At 47.5% G+C, this 16226-nt stretch overlaps 1 protein-coding gene across 2 annotated transcripts in view; it reads right to left on the bottom strand.

The window, feature by feature from the left end:
- The window catches only part of RASIP1 (Ras interacting protein 1), a 1579933-nt gene that overhangs the window by 940532 nt on the left and 623175 nt on the right, over window positions 1-16226 (bottom strand). The gene's annotated exons all lie outside the window — the stretch shown is intronic.

The raw sequence follows: 16226 nt of genomic DNA, 5'->3' as shown, positions 1-16226 counted from the left end.
GGGAAAATTTTGTAAAAGTTCATAAATATATCCCTGTGGAGATCTCCAAAAAATATAAATCTGAGACAAGACACGGGTAAGCTGTTTGTAGCCCAGTTAACGTGGATTAAATTATGCTGTGCAGAGTTCAAGCGCAGTTGAGATGTATAAGTAGCGCATAATATGAACTGGGATGTAATAAGCAGAAACATATCACAGATAGAGCTATAAGAGGATATATTAATATTAAAGTTTAAAAAAATTAAAAAAGGACCCCTTTTAAATCTATTGTCTGATTTTACCTGACATGAAAGGGACAATTAGATATATATATCCAAGGTATAGGGCTAATAATGTAAGATTAAATCCTGACGGTTGTTTAAGCCATTCGGATATCTCGTGCCCAGGGTGAAGATCCAGAAGGTCTCTCGGTTTAGGAGCTTCCTTCTGTGATCCTTTTTGTACAAAATTACATGTTTTACATCTGGTTGCACCACATTTATAGAATTCCTTTATGGTAATCCAGGAGGATTTCTCAGTATGCCCACCATCACTAGTAAAAAGGCTTGGGGAAAGGATGCTATTAAGAGTCGGAGCCCATTTAGCAACACATTTGATTTTACCCTGTGTAAGTTGTTTCAATGTTGTCTCCTCATTTAAAATCGGTAAATATTTTTTTACTATATGGGTGATGGCAGTATATTGGTTGCTATAGTTAGTGGAAAAAATTATATTGTTATCCATATTCCTCATTTTATGTGAAGATTTATTATGATACAGTAGATCTTGTCTCCTAATTTCCCCCACAATTTTCCTAGCTCTGTTTAAGACCCAGCGGGGATACCCTCTGTTAGAAAGACGATCACAGACCTGGTTTTCTTCCTTAACATAATCACTTGGTTGTGAACAATTACGTTTTGTTCGAATAAGTTCCCCTACCGAGATATTATTTCTGGTGGACAAACTGTGGCAGGAATCTGCTGTTAAAATGGAATTGGTGGCTGTGGGTTTGCGGTATTGGGTAATTGTAACCAAATCCAAATTATTGATGGATAGAGTAATATCCAAAAAATTCATAATATTTGGATGGTATAATATGTAAATTTAAGATTGAATTCATTATTATTCATGTATCGAACAAAACTGTGTATAGCATCTACTGGGCCAGACCAAATCATAAGCAGGTCATCCAGATATCTGCCATACCATTGCAGATATCTGGAGAACGGGTTATTTTCAGCAAAGAGGAAATCTTCCTCCCACCTTGCCATTACAATACTTGCCAGCGAGGGGGAGAAACGAGCTCCCATGCTGACTCCTCTGCACTGTAGAAATTTTTTTTTATCAAAGGAAAAATAATTATGTTTAAGTAAAAAATCAATTGATGAAATCAAAAAATCTTTCAGACAAATGTCATAATTACTGAACCTGTCCAGGTGTTGTGAAAGGCAACGTAGTGCCACATTGTGGGGTATAGATGGGTACAAGGATACCACATCGCAGGAAAGCCAGGAAAAATGTGGTTCCCATCTATAACTGTCAAAGGCTTTTACAACCTCTTTGGTATCCCTGATATAACCTGGTATATCAGGCATCAGAGGTTTTAAAAATTGGTCCACCCACCCTCCAAGATTTTCCCCCAATGAACCAATACCAGAGACTATTGGTTATGGGGGGGGGTACATTTTTGTGGACTTTTGGCAGACAATGATAAATTGGAACAACAGGATTTTTGTTGAATAAAAAATCCTTTGTTTTGTCATTGATGGCCCCTGTACACACACCCTCTTCCAAATTTTTCAACAATAAATGATTGAAGTGTCTGGTGGGGTCCCCCTCCAATTCAATATACGTATCCAAATCATGGAGATCTTGTAATATCAATTTCTTATACAGACCCGAGTTGATCAAGACAATTGCCCCCCCCTTGTCTGCTTCCCTGATTTTAAGATCAGAGTTTGCTTTTAATTCTTTCAGTGCCGATCTTTCCCCAAGGGTCAGATTGTCTTTAGGGGGGACCATTGTCTCATTCAACTCAATAAGATCAGTAACTGTAAGTTCTTGGAATAAGTCCAATATAGGTGGTCGTGACTGTACTGGATAGTATTCCCGATTTGAAAGGACAGGATGGATAGATTCTGCAGTATTTTTCAATGTAATGTCCGAGTCAGTAGAGAGAAGCCTTAAGTCCATTAGTGCTTTTTGTTCACGAAATGACAAAAAATCCTTATAATCAGGAGTGACTGTCTCTGTGTTGTCATTTTGTGAGGAGATCTCCTTGTTGGCATCAAAGAAGCGGCATTTCAACGTAATATTGCGCGCAAATTTATTTAAGTCCAAAATAGTCTGGAAAATATTAAAATTAGTGCTAGGGGCAAATACCAGCCCCCTACTCAGCAGAGATGTTTGCTCATCAGACAGTACATAGCTGGACAAATTCCATACTGGAATAGTTAATACCTCTGATTTGTTCTGTGGGCAGGATGAGTATAATTTCTGGTGTTTCCTGCCCGCTCGTCTTGTCCGTTTTTTTACTTATTCCTATATGAAATTTGGGTTGGGTTGTTAGATTTGTATTGCTTGGAGCGAGTGGTAATGCCTGATGACTCAAGCGAGGTATTGGAGAGATCCGTAGCACCATCAGACGTGGAGGCCAGAGAGATATCACCTGCAGAGTCAGAATTTTCAAAATTGACTCTATTAAAGGTAGAATGGCGTCTCCTTCTTATGATGGATCTTGGTTTATAGTTCCAAGTTTAAATTTCATTCTTGGCATAGTCATTAGAATCCCGCACAAATTTTTTCATTTCCATGATGCTTCCCTCCAATTTAGACAGTTTAGATTGAATTTTGTCATAGGAGGTTTTAAATTCATCCAAACGGTTACATTTTTTGAGGGAGTCCTGTATGCCCATGATGTTAGATTTAATTTGTATAAGTTCCACTTCCTCTTGTTTAATAATTAGGTGCATCAGTTTAGTAGAACATTCGCTCAATATATTATTCCAGTTAGTAATAAATTCAGTATTATATTTACTGGTGGGGAATTTCTTTAAGCGTAAACCTCTAGGTATCATACCTTTGTCGATGTAGGTCTTTAATGAGGTTGAGTCCCACCAGGTCTTGAGCTCTTTAACCATATTACGTTCCAAGTCCAATATATGATCCTGAAACAAGTCCTGTTCAGGTGCTGTTATATTCCCAGTCGTATTGTCAGGCATGTTGAATATTTGTGCCACCTTTGAAAGTCTGTTAGAGTAATCCTCTTTATCCATATGAAAATCCACACTAGGTTCCGACATATCCAGAATATAACAAATGTCACTATTACTTGTAAGTATTTTCTACAGTGGGGAGCACGGAAATCAAAGCCAGGATAAACTTGCAAGAGGGAAAAGCAGTCCAGCTCACCACACTGCCTTGCTGGTATAATCCAATCCTGCGCACGGAAGTGGTTTGGCCACCAAACAATGTAGGAGAGAAGAAAGGTTTCCAGCGCCAGGGAGGAAGATTAAAAGTCCAATTTATTGAAGAATTATATCAAATATTAAAAATCCAGCAAGTAAGGCATGAGTGTCGGATAGCCAGCAGAACAACGCGTTTCGACGTTAAGTCTTAATCATGTTCTGATAATACCTGCGTTCAGCTTTCTTTTGTTAGTTCCCCCTACTTCCTATAATCAGATACACATGTGTTAGTTACCCAAGATAGCTCCCTTGTAGTGATGAGCGAGTACTAAAAAGCTCGGGTGCTCGAAGCTCGGGCCGAGCCTCCCAAGATACTCGTGTACTCGGCCCGAGCAACGAGCCCAATGTTATCCTATGGGAGACCCGAGTATTTTTGTGAAATGACCACCGGCAGCATGTTGAAACCCTAAAAATGGCACAAAAGTCTCAGAAGAGTGCTCAAATGACATGGCAACAGCATGGGGAAGACCCCTTGAAGCATTTATCACTCAAAAGTCACAGCTGTGAACGATTTTGTCCGCGTTTTACGCCATTTTTACGGACTCACCAGAAAACCTAACAAAATGACACCAAAATGAATTTTCATGGCGGAAATGTTAAGGGCACATACCCAATAGTGAGATACAGCTAATGTATGTTACTTTTTGAGATCAATACATGAAAGATTTTACGTAAAACATTGTGTGGCACTCCGATGTCCCTGAGAAGAGACGTACATAAAGGCCTCTGAGTCTAATATGCCCATTTTGAGGAAGTGAGTCTTTGTAGTATTTTCCTTTGCCAGGGCAGTCCAAAATTGTGAGGTTCACCAATGCCCCTGCATACAGACGTGCATGATGGCCTGTAAACCTGAAGTGCCCATTGTAAGGAAGTGGGTCTATTGTAGTATAGCCCTTAGGCAGGGCAGCCAAAAATTGGGAGGCTCCACGTTGTCCCTGGATAGAGACGTGCATGATGGCCTGTAAACCTGAAGTGCCCATTGTAAGGAAGTGGGTCTATTGTAGTATAGCCCTTAGGCAGGGCAGCCAAAAATTGGGAGGCTCCACGTTGTCCCTGGATAGAGACGTGCATGATGGCCTGTAAACCTGAAGTGCCCATTGTAAGGAAGTGGGTCTATTGTAGTATAGCCCTTAGGCAGGGCAGCCAAAAATTGGGAGGCTCCACGTTGTCCCTGGATAGAGACCTGTTAGGTTCTTAGTGCCTCCGTGCTTGCATTTAAAAACCGCACGTGTGTGCCTGTTGGTGGCAGCTTTCCGCTGCACTTGTGTGCGTTTTGCAAAAACTTGGATATAACGCACAAGTCTAGTGAATACACATCAGCACAGCATTGCAAAATGCGCAAGGGCGTTGTCAACGAACAAGGAAGTGGATGTGATGGTGGTGCAGGCAGAGACCGAGGTCGTGTGCAAGCTCTAATTTCGCCACAACAAAGGGCCACATCTACTCGCTCGCACGTCCTGTCCCAAATTCTTGGGGACCGCAGCAGTACACCGCAATTGAACCAAGACCAGTGTCAACAGGTTGTTAGTTGGATAGCGGATAATGCTTCCAGTCAGATTGGCACCACCACAAACACTCTGTCTTCCACACGGTCAAGTGTCAGTAGCCGTGATACTGCACCGCACATTTCAGAACCTGATCCTCCTTCCTACCACCAGGCCGAGTACACGTCCTCGGACATTACTGATCCCACACTTGGACACTCGGAAGAGCTGTTCGTTCACGTTTCCATTCACACATTCTGGCCTCTCGCCAGCTCCTGTTGAAGTGGGCCATGACGAGATTGTATGTACAGATGCCCAAATATTTGAGCAGCCACGTTCTCACGAAGTTGGCAACGTGTCTCAACAAGGGGTGGACGATGATGAGACACAATTGTCAGGAAGTCAGGAGGAGGAGCAGGGTGCGGAAGAGGAAGACGACGTGGTGGATGATCCAGTAACTGACCCAACCTGGCAGGAGGATATGCAGAGCGAGGACAGCAGTGCACAGGGGGAGGGAGGCGTAGCATCCCAACAGGCAGTAAGAAGCACAATTATATAACGCACAAGTCTAGTGAATACACGTCAGCACAGCATTGCAAAATGCGCAAGGGCGTTGGCAAGGAACAAGGAAGTGGACGTGATGGTGTTGCAGGCAGAGGCCGAGGTCGTGGGCAAGCTCTAATTTCGCCACAACAGAGGGCCACATCTAGTCGCTCGCACGTCCTGTCCCAAATTCTTGGGGACCGCAGCAGTACACCGCTCTTGAACCAAGACCAGTGTCAACAGGTTGTTAGTTGGATAGCGGATAATGCTTCCAGTCAGATTGGCACCACCACAAACACTCTGTCTTCCACACGGTCAAGTGTCAGTAGCCGTGATACTGCACCGCACATTTCAGAACCTGATCCTCCTTCCTACAACCAGGCCGAGTACACGTCCACGGACATTACTGATCCCACACTTGGACACTCGGAAGAGCTGTTCGTTCACGTTTCCATTCACACATTCTGGCCTCTCGCCAGCTCCTGTTGAAGTGGGCCATGACGAGATTGTATGTACAGATGCCCAAATATTTGAGCAGCCACGTTCTCACGAAGTTGGCAACGTGTCTCAACAAGGGGTGGATGATGATGAGACACAATTGTCAGGAAGTCAGGAGGAGGAGCAGGGTGCGGAAGAGGAAGACGACGTGGTGGATGATCCAGTAACTGACCCAACCTGGCAGGAGGATATGCAGAGCGAGGACAGCAGTGCACAGGGGGAGGGAGGCGTAGCATCCCAACAGGCAGTAAGAAGCAGGGTGGTGGCCCCAGGCAGACGTCAGGCAACCGTTCCCCGGAACAACAACACGACACAAGGTGCCTGTACAAATGTTAGGTCTTCCCGAGTCTGGCAGTTTTTTAAGTTGGCTCCAGATGATTCTAAAAAGGCCATTTGCAACACCTGCCGTGCCAGCATCAGCAGGGGTACCAAAACTAGTAGCCTGACCACCACCAGCATGATCAGGCACATGTCAGCCAAGCACCCGACTTTGTGGGATGTACAACAGAGTCGAGGAGCAGTGCTTGCTGATGTCACTGCTTCGTCTTCGCTTGTTGTGCATGCGAGCCAATCCCCTGTCCATGCTGCCCGAGAACAAGCCTCCTCCGGCCCTGCACCTGCAGTTGCCCACGCAGAAATAACACCATCATCAAGCACGTCCTTGTCCCAGCGCAGCGTTCAGTTATCCATTCAGCAAACCTTTGAACGCAGGCGCAAATACACTGCCAACGACCCACGTGCCACACTTCTAAATGCTAACATTTCGCGACTGCTTGCGCTGGAAATGTTGCCTTTTAGGCTGGTTGAGACAGAAGCATTCCGCGACCTGATGGTGGCAGCTGTCCCACATTACTCGGTCCCCAGCCGCCACTATTTCTCCCGGTGTGCCGTCCCCGCATTGCATAACCACGTGTCACAAAACATCACACGTGCCCTGAACAACGCTGTTTCAGCCAAAGTCCACCTAACCACAGACACGTGGACAAGTGCATGTGGGCAAGGCCGCTACATCTCGTTGACGTCACACTGGGTTAATATTGTGGAAGCTGGGACCCAGTCTGAGCGAGGGACGGAACACGTCCTTCACACACCAAGTTTTGCAGGCCCTACCTCAGTCAGGGTTTCACCCACACTCTACAGCTCCGGAATGTCATGCTCCTCAGCCTCCTCCTCCTCCTGCGCATCCTCATCCACTTTACCCTACACACCAGTCCCAAGCTGGAAGTGTTGCGGGCGGAGGAGGGGACGCTGCGCTCTCCCACTGCTCGGGTCCGGCTGCCGCTGCTCTACGGCTGCTGCTGCTCGGTGGCTCGAGCGATGGCTGGATCCCGGGGACTCGAGCGGCGCTCATCGCCCGTGAGTGAAAAGGGGTCGTTTGGGTTTTGGGGATATTGTCCGTGACGCCATCCACGGTTGTGGTGATTGTGTGGACACCACCGCTGCTCTGGACGGGGATCCCGGGAGCCTGTGACAGGGAGCAGCTTTGTTGTTATTTCTCCACGCCGTGGGTAGGGGGGTTGGTTGTCCCAGGGCCCGGTGATGGGGTAGAGATGGATGACAGGCGGGTTGCGGGGCCTGATGAGGTGCAAGGTCGCAGGGGCAGCGCTGTGCCGCACGGCACGGAGGTACTCACTCAGCCCAATGATGATGACACAGTTCACGGTAAAACAAGTGGCTGGATGGACGGGTCCCTCGGACGGCTGCGGTTGTTCCTCCCTGCAGGTTAGTGATGACTGTCTCTCCCTGCACCTAAGTTCAGTGTTGGTAGTGATGGTTTCCCACCGGTAACCCGCTCCCCGACCTGGATATGGGCTGGAGGAGCCCCTTTTGCCCACAGGCGCTGGCCCTGGGAGACGGTTGCCCTTGGCGGTGGCGGTGTCTCCCCTTCACGGTTGGACGGTTGCCTTCTATCGTGACTTGGCTGTTTGGAAACCCTGAGGTCCCCTTCACTAACGGATTTGGCAAATTCACGGCGACACCAAGCCTTGCCGGGATCCGAAAGGCCCCTGCCAATGGTGCTGGCTTCTCTTTGTATACCGGTCCGGTACGGCCGGGTCACCACCCGTCCACGGTCCTTACGGCAGACTCCAATCGGCCTCCACTGCAGACAGTCACCACATCCTGCCAACCTTGCTGTCCTGTCCGGGCCACACACCCGGACCAACTTCAGGCTCTTTGCTGTCACTTTTCTCCTCTCTACTACTTTCCTCCTTCAACTTCCTTAGCTTAACTCTCACTGCCTGTTTTTTCCCTCCTCCTTGGTGGGTGGAGACCAACCGCCTGGCTCCACCCCCTGGTGTGGACAACAGCCCCTGGGGAAGGCAACAAGGATTTTGTGTTTTGACTATGATATGCCTGCAGGGAGTGTGGGGTGTGTAAGTGTTGTGCTCTGTGGCCCCTAGCTTGTCCAGGGCGACACAGAAGCACTGCAGCACTGCCTCGGCGAAGCGGCAACAGGCTGTGCTGAAGCTAATCTGCATAGGTGACAAACCCCACAATGCAGAAGAGGTGTGGACAGCTCTGAAACAGCAGGCAGATCACTGGCTCACACCTCTGAACCTAAAGCCAGGAAAGGTCGTGTGTGACAATGGCAAGAACCTGGTGGCGGCTTTGAGGCGAGGCCAGCTGACACATGTTCCATGCGTGGCCCATGTGCTCAACCTCGTGGTTCAGCGGTTTCTAAAGTCATACCCAGAGCTGTCTGATCTGCTGGTAAAAGTTCGCCGCCTGTCTGCACATTTTCGAAAGTCACCTACTGCTTCAGCCGGCCTTGCTGGCTTTCAGCGCCATTTGCATCTTCCGGCTCACAGACTGGTGTGTGATGTCCCCACGCGTTGGAATTCAACTCTGCACATGTTGGTCAGGATATGTGAGCAGAAGAGGGCAGTTGTTGAGTACCTGCATCACCTAAGCCGTAGGGAAATGGGTCAAACTCCACACATAACACCTGAGGAGTGGAGATGGATGTCCGACCTATGTACCATCCGGCAAAACTTTGAGGACTCCACCAAGATGGTGAGCGGCGATGACGACATTATTAGCGTCACCATACAGCTTCTCTGCCTTCTAAAATGGTCTCTGCTCAAAAAACAACCATGACGCATTGCAGGCGGAGCGCGATGAGTTTGAGCAAGAAACAGTAGTGGGTGTGGGTGATAACACACAGCCCAGCCTCGTCTCATCACAACGTGCAGTGGAGGACTATGACGAGGAGGAGGATGAAGACATGGAGCAACTCTCTGGCCAAATTGAGGATATGACATGCAGTCATATCCTCGGTTCAGCGTGGCTGGCCAGAGGACAGGGTAGATGATGATGAGGAGGAGGAGGAGGAGGAGGAGGAGGACAGCATGTTCAGTCATCGTGTTGGTCAGGATACTGAAGTGATGGCTGTTAAGAGTCTGGCACACATGGCTGACTTTATGGTAAGCTGCCTGTCTCGTGACCCTCGCGTTAAGAACATCTTGGCCGACAATCATTACTGGTTGGTAACACTGTTAGACCCACGCTACAAGGAGAACTTTATGTCTCTTATTCCCGAGGCGGAGAGGTCAGGAAAAATGCAGCAGTTCCAGAAGGCCATAGTCACGGAAGTAGGCAAAGCATTCCCCTCACAAAACGATAGCGGCATAGGTCAGGAATCAGTGGACAACCAAGGCGTACAGCCGAGAGGGGCACAAGTCCAATCCGCCAGAGGTAGGGGAACAGTCTTTAAGATGTGGGACAGTTTTCTCAGCCCCTCACATACCACAGCCCCTGAGGTGCGGGGTAGTGCCACAAGAAATCCTAAGTTTGCCCAGATGCTCAAGGAGTACCTTGCAGATCAAACAACTGTACTCTGACATTCCTCTGTGCCTTACAATTAATGGGTATCCAAGCTGGACACGTGGCATGAATTGGCTCTCTACGCCTTGGAAGTCCTGGCCTGCCCTGCCGCTAGCGTTTTGTCAGAGCGTGTTTTTAGTGCCGCAGGTGGAATCATTACAGATAAACGCACCTGCCTGTCAACTGTAAATGCTGACAGGCTGACTCTAATCAAGATGAACAAGGGTTGGATTGGGCCAGACTTCACCACACCACCAGCAAATGACAGCGGAATTTAAAGTTTGTAACGGGATTTTGCCATGTACCTCCACTCACCCATGGTAACACACTTCTGGACTTTGGCTAATCGCTGGACTGCTCCTCCTTCTCCTCATGCGCCATCATGATGACCGTTACAAGAGTTAGGCCTTTGTTTCAGGTATACCCCCAGTGGTAAATTTTTTCGCCCATTCTTTCAGAATGGGCATTACAACGACAGGAGACCCGCTCCTTTGCAATGGGAACAATGTTTTGAGGCCCTCATGCACATCTCCATCCAGGGACAATATGGAGCCTGACGCTGCCACCGACAGGCACACACATGCGGTTTTTAAATGCAAGCACGGACGCAATAAGAACCTAACAGGTTTTTAGGAGCGACAATTACTGAGAAGTCTGACACTATCAGCCACTGCTGACTGACGTGTATTATACACTACACTTGTGCGTTATATAATAGTTTGTGAAAAACGTGCACCTGTACGCTGCCACCGACAGGCACACACGTGCGGTTTTTAAATGCAAGCACGGACGCAATAAGAACCTAACAGGTTTTTAGGAGCGACAATCACTGAGAAGTCTGACACTATCAGACACTGCTGACTGACGTGTATTATTCACTAGACTTGTGCGTTATATAATAGTTTGTGAAAAATGCACACAAGTGCACCTGTACGCTGCCACCGACAGGCACACACGTGCGGTTTTTAAATGCAAGCACGGACGCAATAAGAACCTAACAGGTTTTTAGGAGCGACAATTACTGAGAAGTCTGACACTATCAGACACTGCTGACTGACGTGTATTATTCACTAGACTTGTGCGTTATATAATAGTTTGTGAAAAATGCACACAAGTGCACCTGTACGCTGCCACCGACAGGCACACACGTGCGGTTTTTAAATGCAAGCATGGACGCAATAAGAACCTAACAGGTTTTTAGGAGCGACAATTACTGAGAAGTCTGACACTATCAGCCACTGCTGACTGACGTGTATTATACACTACACTTGTGCGTTATATAATAGTTTGTGAAAAACGTGCACCTGTACGCTGCCACCGACAGGCACACACGTGCGGTTTTTAAATGCAAGCACGGACGCAATAAGAACCTAACAGGTTTTTAGGAGCGACAATTACTGAGAAGTCTGACACTATCAGACACTGCTGACTGACGTGTATTATTCACTAGACTTGTGCGTTATATAATAGTTTGTGAAAAATGCACACAAGTGCACCTGTACGCTGCCACCGACAGGCACACACGTGCGGTTTTTAAATGCAAGCACGGACGCAATAAGAACCTAACAGGTTTTTAGGAGCGACAATTACTGAGAAGTCTGACACTATCAGCCACTGCTGACTGACGTGTATTATACACTACACTTGTGCGTTATATAATAGTTTGTGAAAAACGTGCACCTGTACGCTGCCACCGACAGGCACACACGTGCGGTTTTTAAATGCAAGCACGGACGCAATAAGAACCTAACAGGTTTTTAGGAGCGACAATTACTGAGAAGTCTGACACTATCAGCCACTGCTGACTGACGTGTATTATACACTACACTTGTGCGTTATATAATAGTTTGTGAAAAACGTGCACCTGTACGCTGCCACCGACAGGCACACACGTGCGGTTTTTAAATGCAAGCACGGACGCAATAAGAACCTAACAGGTTTTTAGGAGCGACAATTACTGAGAAGTCTGACACTATCAGACACTGCTGACTGACGTGTATTATTCACTAGACTTGTGCGTTATATAATAGTTTGTGAAAAATGCACACAAGTGCACCTGTACGCTGCCACCGACAGGCACACACGTGCGGTTTTTAAATGCAAGCACGGACGCAATAAGAACCTAACAGGTTTTTAGGAGCGACAATTACTGAGAAGTCTGACACTATCAGACACTGCTGACTGACGTGTATTATTCACTAGACTTGTGCGTTATATAATAGTTTGTGAAAAATGCACACAAGTGCACCTGTACGCTGCCACCGACAGGCACACACGTGCGGTTTTTAAATGCAAGCACGGACGCAATAAGAACCTAACAGGTTTTTAGGAGCGACAATTACTGAGAAGTCTGACACTATCAGACACTGCTGACTGACGTGTATTATTCACTAGACTTGTGCGTTATATAATAGTTTGTGAAAAATGCACACAAGTGCACCTGTACGCTGCCACCGACAGGCACACACGTGCGGTTTTTAAATGCAAGCACGGACGCAATAAGAACCTAACAGGTTTTTAGGAGCGACAATTACTGAGAAGTCTGACACTATCAGACACTGCTGACTGACGTGTATTATTCACTAGACTTGTGCGTTATATAATAGTTTGTGAAAAATGCACACAAGTGCACCTGTACGCTGCCACCGACAGGCACACACGTGCGGTTTTTAAATGCAAGCACGGACGCAATAAGAACCTAACAGGTTTTTAGGAGCGACAATTACTGAGAAGTCTGACACTATCAGCCACTGCTGACTGACGTGTATTATACACTACACTTGTGCGTTATATAATAGTTTGTGAAAAACGTGCACCTGTACGCTGCCACCGACAGGCACACACGTGCGGTTTTTAAATGCAAGCACGGACGCAATAAGAACCTAACAGGTTTTTAGGAGCGACAATTACTGAGAAGTCTGACACTATCAGACACTGCTGACTGACGTGTATTATTCACTAGACTTGTGCGTTATATAATAGTTTGTGAAAAATGCACACAAGTGCACCTGTACGCTGCCACCGACAGGCACACACGTGCGGTTTTTAAATGCAAGCACGGACGCAATAAGAACCTAACAGGTTTTTAGGAGCGACAATTACTGAGAAGTCTGACACTATCAGCCACTGCTGACTGACGTGTATTATACACTACACTTGTGCGTTATATAATAGTTTGTGAAAAACGTGCACCTGTACGCTGCCACCGACAGGCACACACGTGCGGTTTTTAAATGCAAGCACGGATGCAATAAGAACCTAACAGGTTTTTAGGAGCGACAATTACTGAGAAGTCTGACACTATCTGGACTGTTTTAGACTGTATACACCAGCCCCAGATATGATGAAGGCTGGTATACGGTCACCACTAGGAATGGCTATATACCCTGCCTGCCTGCCTGCCTGCCTGTATACTGCTACAATAGTCCTGACAAGGACTCTTTTGGTCACTAGCCTGTATTCCAACCTGGCTATACCCTGCCTGTATACAGCAACAATAGTCCTGAGAAGGACTCTGCTACTGTACTCCGACCTGGCTATACCCTGCCTGCCTGTATACAACTAGAATAGTCCTGAGAAGGACTTTTGGTCACACTGTTTGCAGCCCTGCTACGGAAATAGCTATAAAGGGCCGCAAACCTTTCCCTGAAGCAGCAACACTCTCCCTGCACTGACTGTCTGGATAGCTGTGAGCAGAGCACAGCGCGCCCGCCGGTATAAAGGCTCGGTCACGCTGTCCAGGCCGGCCAATCACTGCAATTCCACAACTAACAGGGCTGTGGCATTGCAGTGGTCTGCCAGCCAATCCCTTCATGAGGGCTGGCTCTCAAAAGAGCGCCAACATGCAGAAATGAAGACCACGAGTACAGCACGAGTATCGCGAGATTACTCGGTCCCCGCCGAGTAGACCGAGTACAGTGATACTCGTGCGAGTACCGAGTAGTAACAAGCATGCTCGCTCATCACTACTCCCTTGTCATTGACTGTGGGATATCTGGTAGGGTGGAAGTAATTAAAGGAAAAGCTGAAGTGGAAAAATATAAAATAAAACATACAGATAACACATATATTAAAAATAGAGACATAAATAATTCTCTATAATTGGTAGTCGATAAATGGGTTATAGAAATACTCAATATTTACAAATGTAGAACAAACATTACATTGCCAACAACATATAAAGCATATTTCAGAAATATATATATATATATAGTCTAGATCGGTATTATGATCCAATAAATGCAGTGAGGGAAAATTTTATATAGCCCAGTTAATGTGGAATAAATTATGCTGTGTAGAGTTCAAGCGCAGTTGCGATGTATAAGTAGCGCATAATATAAACTGGGATGTAATAAGCAGAAACATATCACAGATAGAGCTATAAGAGGATATATTAATATTAAGGTTGAAAAAATAAAAAATTAAAAAAGGACCATTGAGTATTTCTATAACCCATTGTTACGTCCGGGTGGTGGAAGCACTGGACCGTACACTGATGTCCCCTGAGGAGGCAGCCAGGCCGGTCACCCCGCCAGAGGGTCCTGATGCACGGCAGCCGAAGCACTATAGGTAGCTGGACAGTCCGTAGAGGAGCAGGAAAGGTGGATGATGCTGAACCCACGGAGTTCTGGACGGTAGTCCGGGTGACGAGGCTCAGGGTCCGAGGCCGGGTTGTAGGGTCAGGCGGGATCCGGAACCTGCTGAGCGATGGAACGGGACACCGAACGGAGCCAGGGACTGGAGACTGGCGGAGCTGCAGAGGTGGTGGGGCATCCGCCGAAGTCACCGTCAGGGTCCAGGGATGGACTTGGTTCGGAGCGACTGGTGTGGCAGGACAGGCTCTACGAGACAGGACAGGGTTAATGCAAGGCAAAGCACAGGGCAAAGCAATACGGGGACCTGAACACTAGCTTGCTAAACATGTAGAACAGGCCCCGCCCACCAGGAAAGAGAAACCTTATATACCCTGTACCTGTCTATGCAATATCCTGTTTCTGGGTGCTGGCCCTTTAAGAAAGGGTCAATGACCGCGCGCGCGCCCCAATGCGCATGCGCGAGGCCCGTGTGCCAGAAGCCAGTCCAGGAAGCGGTGGGGAGGAAGCAGGAGCGCCCGGCTGGGAGTCCCATGTCGCAGAGGAGCGCCGGGAGCGGGGAGCTGGACGCATGGAGGCCGCAGGCGGGGACGAGGAGGCCGGGACTGGAGTGGTGAGCAGGGGACGCCGCCGGGGAGCGGGGAGCGGGCCACGGGGACCGGAGAACGGGACCAGGGGACCGGGAAGCGTGACACCCATTTATCCACTACCAATCATAGAGAATTATTTATGTCTCTATTTTTAATATATGTGTTATCTGTATGTTTTATTTTATATTTTTCCACTTCAGCTTTTCCTTTAATTACTTCCACCCTACCAGATATCCCACAGTCAATGACAAGGGAGCTATCTTGGGTAACTAACACATGTGTATCTGATTATAAGAAGTAGGGGAAACTAACAAAAGGAAGCTGAACGCAGGTATTATCAAAACATGATTAAGGCTATGTGCGCACGTTGCGTACTAGCCCTGCAGAAATTTCTGCAGCGATCTGAAGAGCACACGTGCGCTTCAAATCGCTGCAGAAAATGTCCATAGAGAAAAAAAAAAAAGCCGATTCCATGCGCTCTGCCTGCAGCTCCTGCCATAGACAGAGCAGGAGCTGCCGGCAAAGTGCACGGAAGAAGTGACATGTCACTTCTTAGAACGTAGCACTTCGGGCAGCAGCCGAAGCGCTGCGCTCTAATACGCCACGTGCGCACGGCCCCTGCACAATCTCCATAGACTGTGCAGGGGACGCAGGATGCATGCAGTTACGCTGCGCTACAAAGCGCAGCGTAACTGCATGTATTTACGCAACGTGCGCACATAGGTAGGGTCTGGTTCTTTCTAGGTAGTACCAGTGGTGGAGGTGTAGGTAGGCTTTTCTTCCCCTTCTTCCTCCCCCCTCCCCCTAATTCGACTAATCTATGCTCCAAAGGCCCTGTTTCTCTAGTAGCCCTTTCTTTGCCTCCTTTCGCTCCCAGGTTATATCTGATGCATATTACATATGAACTGTCCTCTTTTTGCTAAAGCTGGTACCGTTTTATAGTCCATGACCCCAGTTTACTTGCTATATATCTGGTATGAGTGTGAGGAGGTTTTTTTCACCACTCTCACCCATTGGCTCTAAAGTCTTTTTCTTTTTGAGCCATAGTAGCCCTGTACGCAGTTATACTGCTTTGTGCGGGTGCTATGTTTTCCTGCCCGATGTTGAATGAAGTCCTCCTGTATAATATGAGGGGGCGTGACGCCTCTGCATCGCTCGCTGCTTTTTTCTTGGCAGCGAGTTCAGCGCATGCGCCTGCTACGTCACACAGTGTGTGACGTTTGCGTCTCAGGCTTGCGTTCCACAGTG

The sequence above is a fragment of the Anomaloglossus baeobatrachus genome, chromosome 11 (assembly GCF_048569485.1).
Source record: "Anomaloglossus baeobatrachus isolate aAnoBae1 chromosome 11, aAnoBae1.hap1, whole genome shotgun sequence".
Lineage (NCBI taxonomy): Eukaryota > Metazoa > Chordata > Amphibia > Anura > Aromobatidae > Anomaloglossus > Anomaloglossus baeobatrachus.
The sequence above is the reverse complement of the archived record's forward strand: the minus strand, read 5'-3'. Positions and strand labels throughout refer to the sequence as shown.